We start from the raw sequence: 20,058 nt of genomic DNA on the forward strand, positions 1-20,058 counted from the left end.
CGTCGGCTCGCCCCGCCGGGGGAGAGGCACGCAGCACGCTGCGAGGCCGGCCTGGCACAGCCGGATCCTCGGGCTGAAAATAGCCCTTTTTCATCTGCTTTGGCGGCCCTGGCGATAGTCTTTGCTTCCCGGCTCGCGGTGTGGAGGGATGGGGCTGGGTCTGTGTTGGCAGCAGCAGCCAGGGGCTGCGGCTGCTGGTGGAGCTGCCCCGCTGTACAGTCGTGGCTTGGCCGTTTGCAGTCGCTCCGGGTGAAACCCGAAATAAAGACCTACATTTGGAGGAAGACATGCTCTCACACTGCGGGTTCAGACCACTTGGAGAAGCATGTGCCACCCAGGTGTGTTTGCTGGAAGCCCAGCCCACGGGTTGCAATTTTTAACTCGAGTGATCAACCCGTTGTAGGAGCTCCACTGCTGTCCAGGCTGCTGGTCAAGGGAGCGTTTGGCATGTGGAGCCTCTTGCTGCACGGAGTCTCTTCCCGTGTGTGCCATCTCCAGCTTGCTTCTTGTTCCCATCAGTGACACAAAGATAATCTTTCTTTTTTTTTTTTTTTTTCTCTTTCTTTCTTTCTTTCTTTTGATTTTGGAGGGCACTCTGGCTGATTTATTTGTGATGATCAAAGGACATATCCAAGCTCTGATCCAAATGGCACACTGCCTTCTTTAGACAGTTTGTATCGTTTTTAAATCTGAAACGGCCAATTTATTCCTCTTTGGGAAACACCTTGGGAGCAGGCTGCAGCGACGGCTTCTCCTGCGGGCCCTTAGCGGATACCAATATTTCAGCATCCATTTAGCTACGTGCTGCACTGATAGCCTGGTGCATGGGTTACCCACTGATTTGAACCCAGGGGTTGTGTGCTTGTGCACAGACTCCTGTGGTGCGGGCTGTTTGTCTACCGTGATGCTGTAGGACGGCTGTCAGCTGTGCAGAGCAGTATCCAGGTGATGGGTGTGGTACAGGCACCCAGGATAGCCTTCTCCCCCGCCATTCGCGATCCTGCTGCAGCGCAGCACTTTCTCTACGCTGTGACATTCCCGGCTGCTACCGGCATAATGTGAAACAACACAGAGGATAATGAAATATAAAAACTCTGTTACAATGGCTTTATTTATAGAACAAGGCTTTGAGGGGTTTGGGTTTGATTTTTTTTTTTCCCTGCAGTTTATGAATTGCTCCCGTGCGAGGCTGGGTAGCCTGGATTGCTGGTAGGTGTGACTGTAAATTCCTTATGAACCTTGGGAGATTATGTGTAGATGAGTGACCATCCTACTGTATCTGGACCACATTTCCCACTGTGGGCTGCCAGGATACTTCAAGTGCCTTGTAAGCCAGAAATAGCCACCAGGGGCAGTTCGACAGGCAGAGCTTTCACTTGGTGTTCTCAGTACTTACTGCCTTATTAACACAATTTATTTGCATTGAAAGAGGTCTTTCCATGCTTATTCTTTTATAAAATTTATTTTTTAAAAAAACAAACACAAACCCCTGTAAGATGAGAACATACACCAAGCTCAGAGACCACTTACTCACTGATGTGAGAGCAGCTTTTTCTTTTTCTTGAGAGAAAACACCATTCATCAGTATATTATTCTGTATTTCCTTTCTGTATGTTCATTTTGTATCAAGGGGCTGCAGCATTTCCTGGGCTTGGTCCCCCCTTCCCCACCAGGCAGCACATACCTCAGACCTATATTCTGTGGGACCACCAAAGGGTGTGTTTGGAGAGGTTTTCTAAAGAGGAGGGTCAGGGCAAAAAGGTGGAGGTGCCGTTGCACTGCTCCGTGCCTGGGTGTTGTATCAGTGCAGATGTTGTTGTGTCCCTGCTGGTTCTGTGATGTTTTCCCCACTAAGAGCGCTAGAGAAAGCTGGTCCAGAAAATAAGTTAATTAGAAGCGGCGAGAAAGCCGCCGCTGCTCTCTCCACTGCTGTGGCTTGTGGGCAGCATGTGCCTGTGCTGCTCGCCACCAGCACGGGGAGCATGGCAGTCCTGTCTTAACAAGCCAGGTCCTTCATTAATTACCTCCATCCCATGTTCAGGTGCTCTGGGCTTTGCTTGAGTAAAAAAAACTCCTGGGAGCCTATGCTGTTCATAAGTGCGAAGGTCGGTAGTGGGAAGGAGCAAGGGGAGGAAGGGGACAGGGAAAATCAGTTGAGCCAGAGCCTCAGCACAAAGGACAAGGAAGATTGCAAAGAGCTGAGCTCTAATCTCTGCTCTGAGCCTGCACACGGCTGCTGTGCCAGTTGCTCACGCAGCTCAGTCCTGCCATGCTGCAGGGTGCATCCTGGTGGAGAGGCTGAAGCTGCAGTCCCAGTGCAGGATTCACCCTGCACATCCAGCTGGAGGCGGAACCGAAGGGAGAAGAAAGGACTTGGTCTAATTAGGTGTGCATTCTCTTCCCCTTGGATTTGCAATGCTTTCTGCTGCTGTCACCTTCATTAAGACATATCTCTGAGTGCCAGGCTCTTCTTTTGATGTTCCTAAAGAGGTTTAGTTTTATGCAGGAGGCACGCACACAGTGGGAGTATCCTGTAACACTGCAAAGAGGTGTCGTAAGAGGCAGCATCACAGTATGGTGCCTGCAAAGGCTGGGAATTGCACTAGGGCTTCTCCCTCCTGTCCATGCGGAAAGCTTTGTGCTGTATCCTAGACCCAGATGGATCTGTCTGGGATTTGTGAGTAACAGGGTTTCAGGGCTTCTCCATCACAGACACACACAGAGGTGTGGGAGGGAGGAGGGAGGCTTATGATCTACAAAGCCCAGCCTCTCCTCCCCTTTCATGCCTGTGGTTGCAACTCCTGGAGGTTTCCAGAGACTGAGGGAAAGGGAGACAATTGTACTGAAAAGTCATAATCAGCTAAAAGAAGCAAAGGGTGGATCCTTCCATCTTTGCACAGAGATGCCAAAGCAATTCATACAGACTTTGATAAATGTGCAAACTCACCTCAGCCTGCGCTGGTGTCTTATTACGGCTATCAGGACACGCGGCAGCTTGAGTTTTGGGTGATAATCATAATAATGATTATCCATTATGGTGCTGTTCAGTGATGTTATGTAGACTCAGAGCAGAGTGGCGTCAAAGTGACACAGATATTTCCTGTGGTGTGTGTGCAGCATGCATGGAAAGGCCCTGCCTGTACGTAAGGCAGAACACATCTGCATGTGGTGTTGCACAGACTCTGTCCATATTTACTTTGCTTTTAGAGAGGTCCTGGAAGTCAGGGCTTCTGGAGTCTGGTCTTGGCCCTGCTTCTGACTTCTTTGTATCCTTGACCAGGTCAACGAGCCTTTCTGTGATTTAGTTTCAGCTTTTCCAGCTCTAACGCTGGGAGAGTGATGCTGAGTTGTCTCCTGAGGGACCCCAAATATGCTTAAAGGTCAGTCCAGAGCTAAAACGTGGAGGTCTGTGCAATTGCAGATCACTTCTTTAGCAGTGACACAGTGTCAGGTGACAAGACCAATGATATTCTCCTTAGGGGTGTTGCTGCATCAACAGCAGGTTTGTCTCTCTGGCCTGGCCTGCCTTCCTCACAACCTTTGCGTTGTAGCTTGGAGCTGATCAATACCACCAGCAGATTTTGCAGTATTTATTGTTCCTCTCAAGTCTCTGCTCCTGGAATCAGGGGATTAGAAAAGTACTTGAGTTTTATTTTGTAGCCTTCCTGGTTGTCAAGAAAAGCAGAAGCATTACACAAGCATGTGCAAAACATTGAGGAAGTTGGAAGCAAGAAAGTACTCCAGTGCTGTGATTTTTAGTGCAGTTTCTTGGTAGCTCAGTAGTATGAGACATCAGGCTGACGGCTGGCAAGTAGGAGGCTGCAACCCTTCTTCCCCAGCCAGCCAGCAGTGTTAGGGTCCTCTCTGCATAGGTCAGGCAAGGCAGGGCTTACAGAATATTTGCTTTCATAAAATCATAGAATAGTTTGGAAGAGATATCTGGAGGTATCTAATCAACCTCCTGCTCAAAGCACAGCTAATTTCAAAGCTAGATCAGGTTGCTCAGGGGCTTGTCCTGTCAAGGATGGATGTCATCTCCAAGGATGGAGATATCCTCTCCTCCTCCATAGCTCAGACTTCTTGGCCTGTCTGGCCAAGGCTGCTCAAGCCCTTTGTCGCCTGGCCTGGGTCAGGACCATGAGTGGCCCATGTCCCTTTGGCATGGTCGGGGTACCTCTTGTCTGTCACTAGGCATGGCAGTGGTGGAGCAGGAGTGATGGTGCACGTAGTGCCTAGGTCCATGCTTGATGGGAGTAAGTGGTTGTTCCTGTGAGTTCAGGAGCAGGTGTTGAGGGGGATAGCAAGGAGGACCTGAGAGTGGGGGTCACAGTCAGGGTCCCTGGCAGGGACACTCAAGAAGGCAGCAGACACTTCCAGACATTTCTGTCTTGCGCCCGTGTGTTTGCTTTTCTGACTGCATTTGGGGATGAAGCCCTTGGACGTATTTTCTGTATACTGGTTGCAGCTCTCCCAGCATGGTGTCCCACATCAGTGTTAGTCAAAGCAGAGTTTCCCAGAAACTCTTTAGTCCTCAAACGCACCCTGTGCTGGAAGCCTTTCCTGGACACCATGCAGTGGCAGACACCTCTCTGAGGACATGGTTTAGCATGGCCAAATCCCAGAATCCTGGAGGTGCTGGTGGGACGGGCCTTCTGGAGGGTCCAGACTCCCACCCTGAGCAGGGCTATTGCTAACGTCAGGTCAGGTCTGCTGTGGCTTTCTCTAGGCAAGCTTTGGAAACCTCCAGTGATGGAGAGTTGCTGGCCTTTCCCAGCACTGGAGCTGATTAAAAAGCTTTTCCTAATGTCTGAACTGAACCTCCCAAACTGCAGTTCTTGACCACGGCTCCTTGCTGTGTCATCTGGCCTCACAAAGGTGTGTTTGGCTCTGTCATCCTTATAACTGCCTTTGAGTAGCTTTGGGCTGCAATGAGATTGCCCCTTCACCTCCTCTTTGCCAGACCCAACCATCCTAACTCCCTCCACCTGACCTTGTAGGACATATACTGTAGGCTTCTGGCCATCTAGCTCACCCTCCACTGGACCTTTTTGGTTTCCCCACGTTAATTTTGGACTCGGGCAACCACAACTGGACACAGCGTTCGAGGTGCAGCCTCCCCAGTCCTGAGCGGAGAGGGGCAGTAACTGCCCCCACTCCACACTCCTCTTTGCACAGCCCAGGATATAGTTGCTGTATCCATAGTAAGAGCAACCGTTTGCTCATATTCACCTTGGTGTTCACCATAGCTCCCAGGCCATTTACAGCAGGCTGCTGCTCACAGTTTGCAGGCTGGTATTGATGCATGGGGTTATTCTGCCCCCGGTGCAGAGCTTTATGCACTTCTTGTACCAAGTGAGTACTTCTTAATACTGTTCCTCTTTCACTCATTCAAAAAGCTTGGACATTTAGGTAAACAGATGCCTACCTGCAAATGAATTTGTTTCTCTGCCGTACTGAAGTGTTATTTAGCAGTGGGTCAGAAACATTTGAAGAAGTCCAGGGTTCCCATCCTGCACTTGGCTTCTCCAAATCACCCTGGTGAATGGTTGTTCCCCGTGCTGCTGCCCAGGTTCCAGTCCAGACAGCTAAGGAGAAGCTAGTCCTTGACGTGGGTTGCCTTCTTCCTTCCACCATCAACATCCTTAAGTGATCAAAGTCCTTTTGCCAAATGATACTTGTTTTGCTGTTTACTTCCTGGAGTTTACTCAGAAAAACTTTCTTGTCCTGCATTTCTGCACTTTATCCAAGGAGCTCTCCATGAAGGTCTGGAGAGCCTTTATTGTCAGCTCTGCTTTGATCCCCATCCACAGCTGCAATTCCACATGGAGATGAAAAAAGGCCCAGAGAAAGCGAATGCAAATACACCAGTAGAGTGAGGTTCACTGCCTGGATGGGAGTTTCCAGCCCATCACAGCTTTGCTCCATCTCGTGGGACTTCGACACATTCCCTCAGACGGCTCTTTGAATCTTGTTGCCTTTTTAACAGTTGTGCTTTCTTTTATCTCTCTGTGTTGCACCTTCCGCTGGAAACAAAGGAATGTTTGCATTCAAATTTGATGCTTTCTTTTCTTCCCTGAGTGCACCGGATAATTATAGCGCCTTGCATGGACTTGTACTAATTGATCAGTTATTAGTGATAATTATAATTTGCATGATGGTTTAGGAAGAAGGGGCACTTCTACAGAGAAGTGATGCTCTAAGATAACAGTTCAGAATTGCTTGCTGGTCAGATCATCTCCTGTGTGCTGCTCAGTGGGGAAATGGGTTAACTTTTTTTGTTGTTGTTGTTAAGAACAAATCTTTTGCAAGAACCATCTGGCTGCTAAATTCTTCTCCTGAAGCTGTGCAGTTTGCTGGGAGTTCATTTGTGTCTTTAGCTACTAAAGAGAAAGTAAAAGTGACTGATTAGTCTAAGACTGGAACCATTCACATCAAAGTGACGGATTTTGTGAGCTGGATTTGGGAAAGTGTTTAAAACTGGTGTGTTTTCATTAAATTTTGAAGACTGTGGGCAGAACTATGCTCTCAGCACTCCAGCACAGCTCTCAACTCTGTACCCTGCGTTGTTATGTCAGAGTGAATTGTGTGGCTGTTAAAATTTGTGTGTGCTTGTTTGATGACTTTAAATACTGATTTTAATTGTGCGTCTTTCTTAAGGCTGTGAGTGATGATCAGAGCCACGTACAATACCCCATGTGCATAACACAGCAACGTGCGCAGGGAAGAGATGTGAACTCAGTCTGACTCTTAAGCAGAAGGGAGGAGGGAGAGGAAAGGAAAAAAATCTTTGGAGGCCCCAAATTCAGCTTTCCCTGCTTCCAGGCACCACGGGGGGCTTTGTCAGAGACGTGCCATCAGCTGCCGGGCAAGTTGGGATTTCAGAAGCCTTTTGCGAGTGCTGGTGTCAGCTACATACCCTCCTCTGACAAAAGGCATCTTTTGAAATCCTAAGAGCAAATACTGAGTTTGTTAACATTGTATTTGTCTCTGCAGAGAAAAATGATCACCTGAAAGCCACTGGGACCTTCAGGACTTGCGCATCTCGACAGCATCAGCATGTTTCTGGGGGCGGTGGGAAGTTGCACCGCGAGCAGCTGGGGAGCAAAACCGTCTCCCTGGGCGCAGGTCCCTTCCCAAGCGCACGCGTCCAGCATGGATCTGGCTGTGATTAATGCTTTCCATGCCTGTGCAAACATGGTTAGCGTTGGCTTTACACTAGAGGGCTGTCTGTCCCTTTCCCTTCAGAGAAAAGGCACGAGTCTGTGCGCTGGGAACGCTCTTGTCGTTCACAGTATCCACACAATTTGACAGTGGCCTGTTTTGTCAGGTGGGTAATGTGATGCCGGCTTGTATTTACTGCTCACCGCCTCTCTTCGTGCTGCACAAGAACATCTGTGTCCTGGTCTGGCGGGCACTTTGAAGCTGTTTGTCTCAGGTGAAGTGAAGCCTTTCTGGGTTTATTGCCGGGCACTCTGTCCTCCTGCACAGGTCAGCAGCGTTTTTGCAAGAACTGGCAGGCTTCAAACTGGTGGTAGTCTTCTCCTCCTGTTTGTTCAGGCCACTTTTGCTGTCAGGTGTAATAACACCGAGTGTTAGGGCAGGGGCTCGCTCTGGGTTTCCAGGAGTGTGGCATTTTCTGCTGCTGCCCTGTGCTTGTGAGGAGCTACAGCCCTGAACATTTGCACATCCAGTTCTGCAAGCTGTGGAGTGCACCCAGGCGGGAGGTGCTTTGGAAATCGCTACCCTGGGGGCAGGAGGAGGGTCTTCAGTGTCCTAGGGCTGAAAAAGATTTGGCAGCTTTCGTTTCATAAGCTCAGGTGGGATGGCTTCCTCTGGCTCTTCGGCTAACAGCAGGGCTGGGACCTCTGTGGGGACCTTGGCCACCACGAAGGCCAATTGCTTTGGGTCCACACAGGCACTCATCTCACAGGCCTGTTTAATTCTGTCCCCACTCACCTTTGTCTAGACTGGCTTTAACCCTGGTGAAGATGGAACTAGCTGAGGTTTGCCTCCGCTTAACAAACTTGGTTTGAATTCAGACCTTTCCTTAAAGCGTTATGGCTGCCTGGAGAGACGCAACTGCAAACACAAGCCCCTCAGTGACTTCCAAGTGCATTGTGCCAGCTGCGTTCGGGGCATTTGTTTCCGTTCCTGGATGCCTGTGCAGTCAATGTTTGGCTTGGTTTGGGCAGAAGCGATGTTAATTGAGAGCAGCCAAGTCCCTTGGCCTTTGCTAACAAGGGTCTGCTTCAGCGAGCAGGGCTGGAGGTAGGGGGGGATGCGGTGAGGTGGCCGGGAGCCAGCGGAGGGGAGGCACTGGTGGGAGGGAGAGGGGTGCTGGGCACGGTCTGGGGCTGCGTCCTGCACACACTGAAGTCCAGACGTTGGTTCTTTGTCAGCAGCTGATTTATCAAGTTCAGGGACTTCTCTCCCTCCCTCTTTTCTCAATTTGCAGCTAATATATCCTGAAGGGAGGGGGGAATTAATAATGGTAATTACAGCAGCTCACAGTCCTGAGCAGTAGCATTAACCACATGCATAGTGATGGATGGTGGGAGACTGCTCTGCCACGAGGAAGCTGGACGTGGAGATGGCCTCTTGGACCTGCTCTCCATCCACCACCCGTGGGCTGGGACAGCAGCTGCTGCCAGATGTGAGGCAGGAGGGGGATCGGCAGTGGGAGCAGGCTGACATCTGCTGTCACCTGAACTCAGGGCAGGGATGTCCCTGGGCTGAGCATCAGAGATGAGCCTGTTTGCTGCTCAGGTGTCACCTGCTGCAGGCAGGCATTGCCTTGCTGTCTCTGCTCCTGGCCCCGTCACCTGCTGCGGGAGAGCATTGCCTGACTCCTACTGTCATGCAACTGCCTTGCCTTTTTGCTCTGGCCCTGCTCCTCTGCCTAACACCCCTCTGCAGACCTTGCCCTGGGGTCTCCATGGAGCATGTAAAGATCTGCAGAGCAGCCCAGCTCTTTCCAGAGACCAACAGCAGTGCATGACCAGCGTGGGATTTCAGTGTGAGAAGGCAGCGTGCTGGTGCTGCCTTTCCCTGCCCATGGTGTGGGACGTTCCCTGCCCACGCACTAGCAGCCCAGCTTTCCAGAGACCAACAGCAGTGCATGACCAGCGTGGGATTTCAGTGTGAGAAGGCAGCGTGCTGGTGCTGCCTTTCCCTGCCCATGGTGTGGGACGTTCCCTGCCCACGCACTCAGCCAGGCTGGTGTGCAGGGTCATTTGGGAAGTCCCTGGGGAGCTGCCCAGGCTGGACTGGTGGGCTGCATCGCTCCATCCCAGCCCCTGCTCCCTCCACATTTGCACTCCTCTGTGGAGACCGACAGCTGCCGAATCCCTCGCTTGGCTGGTTCAATTTCAGTCTACAAAATGAATTTTAGGCCCTCTGGGTAAGACAGCAAAGGGATTCTGACCGCCAAGCCTGTCTGGGCATTATGGGGGTGTCAGCTCTTGCAGGCTTTGACGTGTCATCTTTAAGCCTCAATTTCTGACATCGTGCGGTGAAGTGAGACTTCAGCTGGGGCTTGGAGGCAGAGCCTGGCCGAGGGCCTGTGGCTTGCACCTAAGACTGGAAGAGGTAACATCTTTGGGTTTGATGTTACCCACAAGACAGATGAGCCATCTGTCCTGGTCTTTTTAGGAAGGGCCATTTCTAACACAACATGCTGTTTGCTGCTGGGGCACTGGCTGTGCTCCAAGGGAAATGCGGTGTCTGGAAATTGGGCAGCGGTTATTTAAACGGTGTCCCCCCAGGTCAGCGAGCACTATTCTGGTTTTCCTGAGGCTGCATCCTCTCCTGTGTGCAGCGAAGGGTGGTCCCAAGCCCTGGGAAGAGGCTCTGTGTGGGGCTGGGGTTGCTGCCGGCGCTTGAGCACTGCGCCTGCTCGGGCTCCGTTTTCCTGCTCGACGAGTGGTGTTGTGTCTGAATAATGGGGCCTTTTTCTCCCAGGTTGGAAGGGAGCACCAAGGGAGCAGCACAGCCAAAGAGAGACATTTATGTGAGTGGCAAAATCAATGAATCTGAGCTGCCTCCTGGGAACCAGCCCAGAAGAGACTGACTTTACTTGGCCATGGCTTTCCAGTGGGAAATGCTCTTCTTTTGCTGTATTTATTTTTGGCTTTCCTAGTGTTTTGCTAGGCTTACAATTAATCCTAAGCTTCTGGGTGGCCAGCTGGGCTGCGGGGACAAAGTCTTCTTCAAAGCAGTTTGCTTGGTCATTTCCTGGGGACCTTGGATTTACGAGGAGCTTGAGAGAGCTTGACCTGGGTCCACCTGGGGCATGCGCACACGCTGCTTTTGATGGAGAAGAGGTATCTGTGGCTGCAGCCTGCACGGGGAAGGGGGTGGAGAAGCCACTTGGCACTCTCCCATCAGATGGACAGGGAATTTGCTCTCCCCTGGGAGAGGTGGCAGCCAATATGTTGCTGCTGGGAGCTGGCACGTGGGGAGGGGACCAACTGTGTGTCGCTGCGTGCATGAATTGGTAGCAAGTTAGCATGGTGCATGTTGCATGGGTGTTAGAGCTGGGCTTGCCCCTCACCCAGGTGCACCTGGCATGTTTTTATTGTCATGAGGATCCCCCAGAACAGACTTTGCCTGCTCCAGCCTTGCCACCTGTGTAGCATTATGTGAAATGTCTCGGGATTGCGCTGTGATGGATGGGCTGCAGGGCTGGCAGGCATTGAGAGGAGTTGTGCTGGGCTCCCTGGGACTCCCTCCACTGCACAGTCTCTGTCTCCAGTCAGTGCTGGAGGGGGATCCCAACCCTCTGACGTATTCAGTGCCTGCCTTCTGAGCTTGTTTTATTGGCAAACACCCAGAGGGTGCCAGCCAAGGCAGCTCTCTGTGTGCTGTGGACTCATTTCCCTGCCTGCACCCTCTCCCCTCCTCTTGCTGCAGCTGAGATGGACCCTCTGGAAGTGTTTGAACTGTGTTGGTTTTGGCTGGGTTTCTGAGCCTTTCTAGTGTGCTCATCTCTTCCTAAAATGAAAGCTTCACTGCTGCTCATCTGAGCATGACTCCCTTGCCATGCACGTTTGTGCCCTGTTTCTCGCTCATAAAGCCACCCCGTAAGGCATGGGCTCAATGGGGGAAAACTGCTGATGTCAAAACTCCTAAAAAGCCCAGTGATGAGTTTGGGGTTTGCTCCGCTCACTGTGTGCCGGTGGGAGATGGGCATAGTTGAGTTTAGGCGTCTGCTGCTGTCTGCTGCAATGCAGACAACGTACGGACCAGCAAGTGGAGCACGGGGTTGCCTGGCCAGGGCGCGAGGTCCAGCTCTGCTGGTCACCTGCTGTCAGGCAAATGATTTAGTGTGTGACATACAGAGGCCACGGGCCAGCGGCTCCCACTGCCCCTGTGTGTGACCGAGGCACGCAGCCCCTCCTGATAAATCCTCGTCAGCATATCGTTGTCTTTCTCTCCAGAGAGGAGGGTGACAGTCGTTATGTCTGCCTCTCCCCTGCCTGTCCCCACATCCCCTGTGTTCAGAAGAGACTGACTGCAGACTGAACATCCACAGGGGAGGAGATTGGGCAAACTGATGGCCTGCAGTACTGCAGGTACTGGGTCCAGTTGCTCTGAACCTGGGGAATGCAGCGCTGGCCTGCTAAAAAAGACATGTGAGCTCTCCCTGCATGCAGGGCTGGGGCAGAGCAGGCATTTACTGCTCTCTCTAAAACTGAGAGATCCTGTGAATTAAAGGAATGAACCTGACACTTGGCACCAGGAGACGTGGGAAGTGATAATGGGAGACAGGGCTATAATGGCACAGGAATCTCTCAGTATGATGGGAGCTAAATGACGTGGTAAGGAAAATTGCACCTCGTTGTGAGTGTCAAAATCAACGGAGAGGAAAAGGAGATGAACAGTGTTTGCAAGTGCACCCCAACAGCTCCTGTAAAAAAGCCTTGACCCACCTTTGGCTCAGGCTGGAGTCTGCCTGCCAGAGCAGCTCGCATGATCCCCAGCTCCCCCCTCCTGCTTCCCCCAAACCTCTCATGCTTGGGAAGGATGAGGTGATCGGCAAGATCAATCATTCAGGCCAAGTGCACACTCATGCAGCCTTGCAGGGGTCCTCCAGGCCTTTCTGGATTGTGAGGCTTTATGCATGGTTGTAAGACCAAAATGCCCATCGCGGAGTGTGGACGTGCCTGGATGCATGATGTGCGCACATGTGCACGCATGTGGAGCTATGCGAGCAGAGGCCATACGTGTGTTTGGACAAGCAAGCAGGGCATGGTGAGTGCTGCACGAGCGGCTGCCTTTGTTTCTATCATGGGACAGGGGTGAAAATGATCATGGGATGAGCACACGGCTTGTGAAGGGGAAGGGCCTGCAGCTTGTTTGTCACCCAAAAGAGACAGGAAAATCAGAGCCACGGAACAAAAATAATGAAATAAATGGTTATGCTGAATACAGGCTAATGACGGGCTCCGCCAAGCATCTGGGCAGCAGTCAGCACTGCTATCTGTTGCAGGGGCTGAGCCCCTGATGGTTTTGGAGCTGATGAGGCAAGAGACTCAGCACTGAGAAAAGCATAGCGGTGTTCCCTGTCCTCACCTGCACGCTGGGCTCCAGGGGAGCTGGGAGCCTGGTGCACATCTCGGTGTGGGGCTCTGGCAGCCAGAATGGGAGCATGTGTGAAGGGGGATAAAAACTGGATGAGGAGAAAATGGAAGGTCTGTATGTAAATCAGTGGTGCTTCCTCCCTTGGAGAACCATAGTTCCTTCCACCCCCTTCTCTCCAAAAAGACCTAAATTACTGAGGACACAAAGAGAGTTTGACATGAAGAGAGCTCAAAGGGGCTGGAGATACCTGATGTCAAAGGGAGATGGAAAAGATGGGCCAGCATATAGGAGAAAGCACAGTGACAAATGGCACAGGGAGGATAGCTTGGCTGTTGCTTCTGATACAACAGCCAGATGGCAACACACTGAAAAGCGTAGGAGGAGAGTGTTTCGTTTGCAGGAGAGTCCTCCAGAGCTGCCTCCCACAAGGTCTTGCTGAAAGTCCATGGAAGGTGCAGCAAGGGCCACGTATTTATATTTTCAGGAAAACATCCAGCAACACCAACCTGCAGGCTCTCCCGCTTCTGGCAGGGATGGAGGAGAGCTGAGGCTACGAGACAGCCCTGCTGCCTGCAGGAATGCAAAGAGGGGTCATCACCAGTGCCCACCAGAGTAGCTCCTTCTGGAAAACCAGCAGCTGGTGCCACCAGCCTCGGCATTGACCCTGTTGTCTCCTCACCCAACAGTTCTGGGTGCAGGTGCATCCTCACGACCTGCTCCCTCTCAAGCATTGCCACCTTGGTTTCTTGCTTCAGAGGAGCTTGCTAAGGAGATGAGAGAGTGGGTTATTCTTCAAAGCATAACACCAACATCTGGAGGAGCAGCAACAAGGCTTGGGAAACAAAAGGCGGTAGGTAAAGATGAATATTGAATACACATTTAGCAATGGTGGATATACATTGCTCAGCGTTACCGAAGGACTGACGCTGAGCTACATGGCATTGCTGAGCTGGGAAACAGGGTGGTCCTGTGCCCACACTTCAGGGGAGGCTCTCTGTTTCTCCCACCATGTGTGCTGCCAAAGAGTTTCTCCCTGTGTTTTAGTAGCTTGTGGCTGAGCCTGAGCCTTCTCCCACAGAGAGCCCTCCCTGACTGCTGCTTTGCTTCAGCATAGCTGAAGCCAACCCTTCCCTGTCGGGTGATTCACTCGCGGCTTGTTCATTTGAATTTGTAACAGTCCTTCTGCACACACTATAAAGAGTATTTAATGTGCAGCATTTTGCTGAGCCTGTAGCCTTTGGAGCTTTTTGTGGAGACCCTTTGTGGCCTCCCTGGACACGTTATTGGAGCAATACAGTCCCAGGCACACTGTTGAAAGCAGATGTTATGCTAGTTAATACAGAAGTGCCTCCATTGCTTCTTCCCAGGATGCATCCAGTCCTGGCTGCTCCTCAGATGGGATAATGGAGGTAATGCTAGCTTCCTCCTCAGTGCCCCGGGCTGCTCTACAGATGCGTGGCCAAAACTTCGTCCCCTCCACTGCTTGTGGTCCTTTGGTTTGTTCTCTCTTAGAACTAAAGGCCACTGTGGAGAAGTTGCAATGTGCTACCCGAAAGGGTTCCTCAGCCCTGGTGGGCACAAGGGTGTTTGTGCTCCCTGTGCAGCAGGTTGGCAGCAGTTCATCCTCAATGGCTGTCTGGCTCTTCAGAGCAGCACCGGGAAATATGCAAATTTAACCTTTGAATTTACTGTGCTGTTCTTTTCCTGGGAAATGTCACTCAGGGCATCAAGCTGGGAATGCCTGGTCTCGGGAGGGGAGTGGGCATAAGTGGCATATGCTCTGTCTCTGGGGATGCATCCGGCCGGCCCACAGCATGGGGCGCTGGGTGCCCCAGGGAGTCTTTAGGCACCCCCTGTGAGCAGGAGCGCCCATGCTCTGGAAGCGCTGGGAGCTCACGTGCTCTGCCTTTCTGTCAGCAGAAGCCGCCCCGAACCGATGTGATGTGATGGGTGGAACATGTTTTGGTGACTTGAGCTGGCTCCTGAGTGACGTAGGGAGGATTATGTCCCCATCGCTGGGTGTTGGGCGGGGGAGCTGTCAGCAGTGACACATCTCACAGCGGCGAGAGCAGCTCGTGGGAGCCAGTGCCTGTGCCAGAGAGGGCTCCTCTGCCTCAGGGGGAGGGGAGTGCTTGCAAGGTTGGATCCAGACGATGCTGCTGCGGCAGGAGGGAGCTCCCCGTTCGGTTGAATGTGCAGCAGACAAAGAGCTGAAGGGAATCCCAGCTGTCAAAGTTAGCAGTGACTGATAGGACTGTTCTAGCTTGGACCAGAGACTAAGATGGAGTTTACAGGCTGCCCCTGGGAGGTACCTATGGAACAAAAAAAAGGTGTGATTACAGTGTGGGCAGGAGTGACTGTGCAATAAGATGGATTTCAGCACAGGTGAATAACCAAAGACTGTGTCAACATCCCTGGAGGGCTTTGCCCTGGTTGCTGGACCGTATATGCCAAAGCCTTTCCTGCCACAATAGCTCTGTTGCTTTTATGAGCTTCTGTCAGCATGGATATGCCTATCTGCAGCTTTTCCACCATACCTATGTGGTCTGTGCCAGGTTCAGGCATGGCTTTGGGGAGGCAGAATACACCTGAAGAGCACTGTGAATGGCTCTGGTTGTGTGGCCCTGGTGCAGAGTGTTCCCTGCAGCTTTTTGCAGAGTTATTACAGTTGCCAGTACAGATCTGTCTTTGTTTAGGACAAATGCTTCAGGGTCAGCAGAGCAGGAATTCTCAAAGAACAAGCCAAGGTGTGCAGCTGGGCTCTCCTCCAGGACCCTCCGATAACAGCCAGCGTGGGCAGCTCCAGGCTAGCAAGACCCTGAGATAACAGAGCAGAGTGCAGCCTGCCTTCACAAGCGTCCCTAAAAATAGCAAGGCAGGATGTCCATGTGATGGGTTTCAACAGGAAAATAGATTCATCTCCGAGCTCCCAGAGGGGTTTTTGGAAACAGCAGAGAGTAAATAAGCGTTTTGAAAGTGATGACAAATACCTTGGAGGTGCCCTTCCAAGCAGCCTTAACTGTTTGAAATTACACTCACATCTCTAGCGGCTCTGAGAAGGGGAGCATGAGGCCCTGAAGATCTCCAGATTACTGGGCTCTTATTTGCTTGGGTGCTAATTAAGAGAATGTCAAAGCTCTGCTATGTATTCTGCAACTCTGTAAATTCAGATAAGAGCTATTACAAACCCATCACAAGGTGTATTAAAATCTCCTTAATTAGTAAACAATAAACACAGCAGTCTCTGGGAGAAGGGCTGTGAGCACTGGAGAGGAACACAGGCCAGGGATGGACACCAAGTCATGGAGCAATGAGATGAGGTGGGGAGGATGCTGCCCACTCAGTCCTCATCCCCCAGGAGCAAGGCAGTGCAGCAAAGGGAGTCGTGTCAGGCTCCGCACGGGAAAACTGCTGGTCTCACAGCTGATAGCTGAGGGCTCAAGCTACTGCCAGAGCCCTTGGTTTTGCCAGATGTTTCCCTGTGGCTGCTTGGGGACTGAGAAAGCATCACAGTCTTTGTCTTGGCAATGTGGATGGAAAACTCAGAGCAGTGCAGGGATGGGTTTCCCTGTCCTGTGCAACCTGAAAGCATATGGCTGATGGTGGGTGTTACCCAAGGGACACTGGTTCAAGCTCCTGCGGCAAGAAGAGGGCCCGGTACCAGACGTATCCAGAAGAGACAGCTTGCCCCAAGGCTACGCAGGCATTCTGGACTGAAAGATGCTGGATTATTTACACGAAGAAGAGTGGCTCCAAATGGAGATGGAGATTAGAGTGTTATCACCTCACAGCTATGGCTTGCATGGAGCATGCTTCTGACCCCACTGGCTAACTGGGATCTCAACTGGCCCAAAGCTTGGATGAGTGCCTTGACCACTGGGGCAACTTTGGACTTTGCATGCTCCTTGACCAGAATTACCTTCCTCTTCCAGAGACACCCCTTCCTGATCAAGTTTTCTTGAAACTAACACTAATATATGGAGCTTCCACCATATTCACATTTTCTGATGAAAAATCGCCTCTCAGAAGGGGAGTCCTCACTTGCCTGAAGACAAAGGACGCTGGGGTTTGAGCTGCAGGTGTGGTTAATACACAGATGCAAGAAGGAGGTGGGTTCCTGGGTGGGGAACTCAAGTCCTGAGTTGTGGTGGGTTTATGTCCCTGGAACGGTATGCAGAGAATTGTCCTATTGCAGATGGACCAGTTCAAGGAAATCCCATGGGTGGTTCTTTCAGGGAACTTAGGTCCTGAGAACAGGGTCTTTATCATCTGCTTGTCCTCTGGGAGCTGGCAAGGAAGGTCCACAGGCTTTCTAGTGACATGGAGCAGTTTCCTCTCCTTTGTCTCCAAATCTTTTTGCAATAGCTCACTGAGGAATATTTCCATTTCAGGAAGCATTTCCTCTCCCAGATCTGGATGCTGTGCTGGTGTCACCCACTTCTGTGATATGCTGCCTCTGGAGACATAGCATTTCATTTCACATTACTATGCCCGTACCTTGGGAAGAAGTGTCAGAACAAGACAGACCTACTCCTCTGCCCCTCTTCTCCATGTTCCTCTTCTACCAGATGGGCTGGGCTTTCCTGGTCTCCACTGTCTTTAGGACATTAAGGGCAATAGCTAAGAGGGACATAGCATTACTACTGGGTGGGAGTGAAGTCAGTAAAAGGAGGTAGTCTGCTTTTACTAAAGCTATCTCAATTCATGTGTTGGCACTGATGGAGCAGTTTCTTCAGGAGGAAGAAGGCAGTTGTGTCCCTTGCTTGGTGGGTTCAGAGGTCTGAATGTCCCTGACAAGGTTTATTACTTGGCTGATCCTGATAATGTGATGTTTGAGCCCATTGTGAAGCACGCCTTGTCCAAACTGCCTTTCATTCCCTGCGGTACTCCCAATTTTTGTCAGTTGAGGGTTGATGAGGCGATGTGTGTGACAAGCGTCTGGGTGCTTCGCTCACAAATCAGCAGGGCTAAAGGAGAACTCACCAGGCAAAGGAGCAAAACCTAAATAATCCTCAGATAGCATCTTAAAGCCCTGACAGGCTCCAGTCTCCTCTATAACAGACTCTATTCTCCACCTGCCCTGGGGCAGAAATACTGATCTGTCTTCTGCTGGCTGTGCCACCAGACTGTTCAGCCCCTCATAAACTCATGTCCTTCAATGTCCGTTCCTGGCACCTGCACCCTCTCCTAACCATTCCCTGTCCTGGGTGAGCACGTGTCATGCTGCCAGGTCTCCTGGCCCCGCGGCACCTTGCAGGGCAGCTCCGGCAGCCATGAGTTTGTCCCTTACAGACAGAGGTTGGGACCTCGGAGTCTGGCCTGAAAATAGCAAAATACATACAATTGCTGTGTCTCCGTAAAAAGACTCTGTCTAGTTTGAGGCTTCACTGCCTAGACGGAGAGCGGGCGGGTTGGAAAGGAGCAGGGGGGTTGCGCGGTGATGGCACTCACATGTACCTCTCCAGCTGTGCTGACTCAGCTGTCTCCAGCTGTTCCCGAGGCAGCTGTGCAACACGCTAAGTGGCCATGTCCCTTATCCCCAGCAAGGGGACCCTAGGGGGTCACCCCAGCCCACCTCCTCGGGTACCTACGCTAAAGGTTTCCAGCCACCACTATCTACTGTAACTCCCTTTCCAGGGAGGGTGACAGGTCCAGTTTCAGTGACCCAAGACTGGGGCACCCGCTCTGCTTGAAAGCTGTGCTGTGGCCTCGATGCACCCGCAGCATCATCAAAAGGCTGGATGGGGAGTGGCAGAGGGCTTTGCATAGGGGCTGCGCATGCCGATGGGTCTTTCACAGGTTACTGACCAGGTTAAAGCACTCCAGCGTGTCTGCCCCGGCACTGCGTAATGCTCCCACACTGTCTGCCCTGCTAAGAAATTACTTCAGCCGGCTATGGCCAGCCAGGCATGTGGGAACAACTCTTGCTCCAGCTGCAACCCAGGGGCTGTTGGAGGAGTGCTGGGGCAACAGAGCTGTGCCATCAAACCTGGGACAGAAGAGGATGCACGGGCTGGAGCAGGGACCGTGGGGCTCTGGCTGGAGAGCTTTGCCTCCTGGATATGCCTTGGGCTGGCAGGAGGGGCTGGATGTCCTCCAGAGCAAGGCGAGGGGAGCCAGGCCCCTGTGCAGGGCCAGAGGCTCTCCATCCCATGTGCTTTTCTCCCCAGGCTGGCTAAAAAGTCTGCATAGAAGGTGGGTGGCCCTCCATGCACCCTTGGAGGTTAGCCCTGCCACCAGGGAAGCCTGTACAAGCCAAGATGGTTTCTTGGACATGCATCCAGCATCAGAAGCCGCGGGCTGCAGGGACGAAGGGGTGTCTGTCCCCATTCCCATCTTCCTCGTGCTGCTTTGCTTGGCTCTGGAGATAGCCTGCTTCTCCACGTCTGCCGTGTGATATCTGATCTGTGTGTAATGTCTGCTGGTCCCTTGCTGTCTGAGGAGAGATCTTAGCACTGCTAAGGTCACGTTCATCTGAATTGCCACAGACCTTTCTTGCATCTCCAGAGACAAGGGACCTCAGTGGTGGCTAAGCTACACGTGAGACAGTCCAGTCCTGGGGGAAAACGGGGTAACCCACGTGCAGTCGAGGAGATGGTGGCTGGAGCTATGTTTCGACCGTGAGTCTGGGGGGCTCCTTGCAAGCACCCTGCCCCTGGGGCTGGGTCATGCCTGGGAGGAAAGCGGTGTGCTGTGTCTGCTGTTGTACTTGTGAGCTGGTGGTGTTTGGCGAGCAGTGAAGGAATAGCAAAGGCATCACGGATGGACTAATTCTTCTGGCATTCATCTGAGGAAGAAGAAATGATGGGGGAACTAACTCCTGGCTTGTCTGTGCAGAGGCGCCTTTGCAGGGAGCTCGGCTGCAAAGTTCTTGCACGCGTAGCATCCTGCGGTGCGGGTATGGGCGCATTTGTGACTTCCCTGCCACAGCCCATGTGTGCACGGCAGGACTGACAGGTCTCCCATATCTGACAATATATTGCAGTTGCACGCATCCAGAGCTGGAAGACATTTTGGGTGAGAGCTGCAACTACAACAGAGCTGCCTGTGCTCTGGGGTTTAGGCATTTCTTCCAAAATTCATTCAGGAGCAAACATGTGAGCTGCTTGTGCACATGTCTAACTGCAGCTGTAAAGGAAAGCAACAGAGATTTCAAATGGCACTGCCTGTTTTACCAGGAAGAAGTGTGTCTTATTATAATTGCCTTACTTATTTGGAAGAAAAAACCCACTGTAGTTAGAAATTCAATATAGAAATTACTAGTTACTACCCTCTGTAGGCTAATTTTGAGGGTAGAAGAAGAATGAGGAATTTAATGCACGCTATAATGAATGTCAATCTTCTCTCTTAATGAATAGGAATCACAGTTTGCTGCACATTGTAGGGAAATGAAAAGCATCCAAAGTTCAATTCACTTTTTTCTTTTTTTCCTTTCTTTCTTTTTTTTTTTTTTTTTTTTTGGGGAACTAATTTAGG

Source organism: Aptenodytes forsteri, unplaced genomic scaffold, assembly GCF_000699145.1.
Source record: "Aptenodytes forsteri isolate BGI_AS27 unplaced genomic scaffold, ASM69914v1 Scaffold85, whole genome shotgun sequence".
Taxonomy (NCBI): domain Eukaryota; kingdom Metazoa; phylum Chordata; class Aves; order Sphenisciformes; family Spheniscidae; genus Aptenodytes; species Aptenodytes forsteri.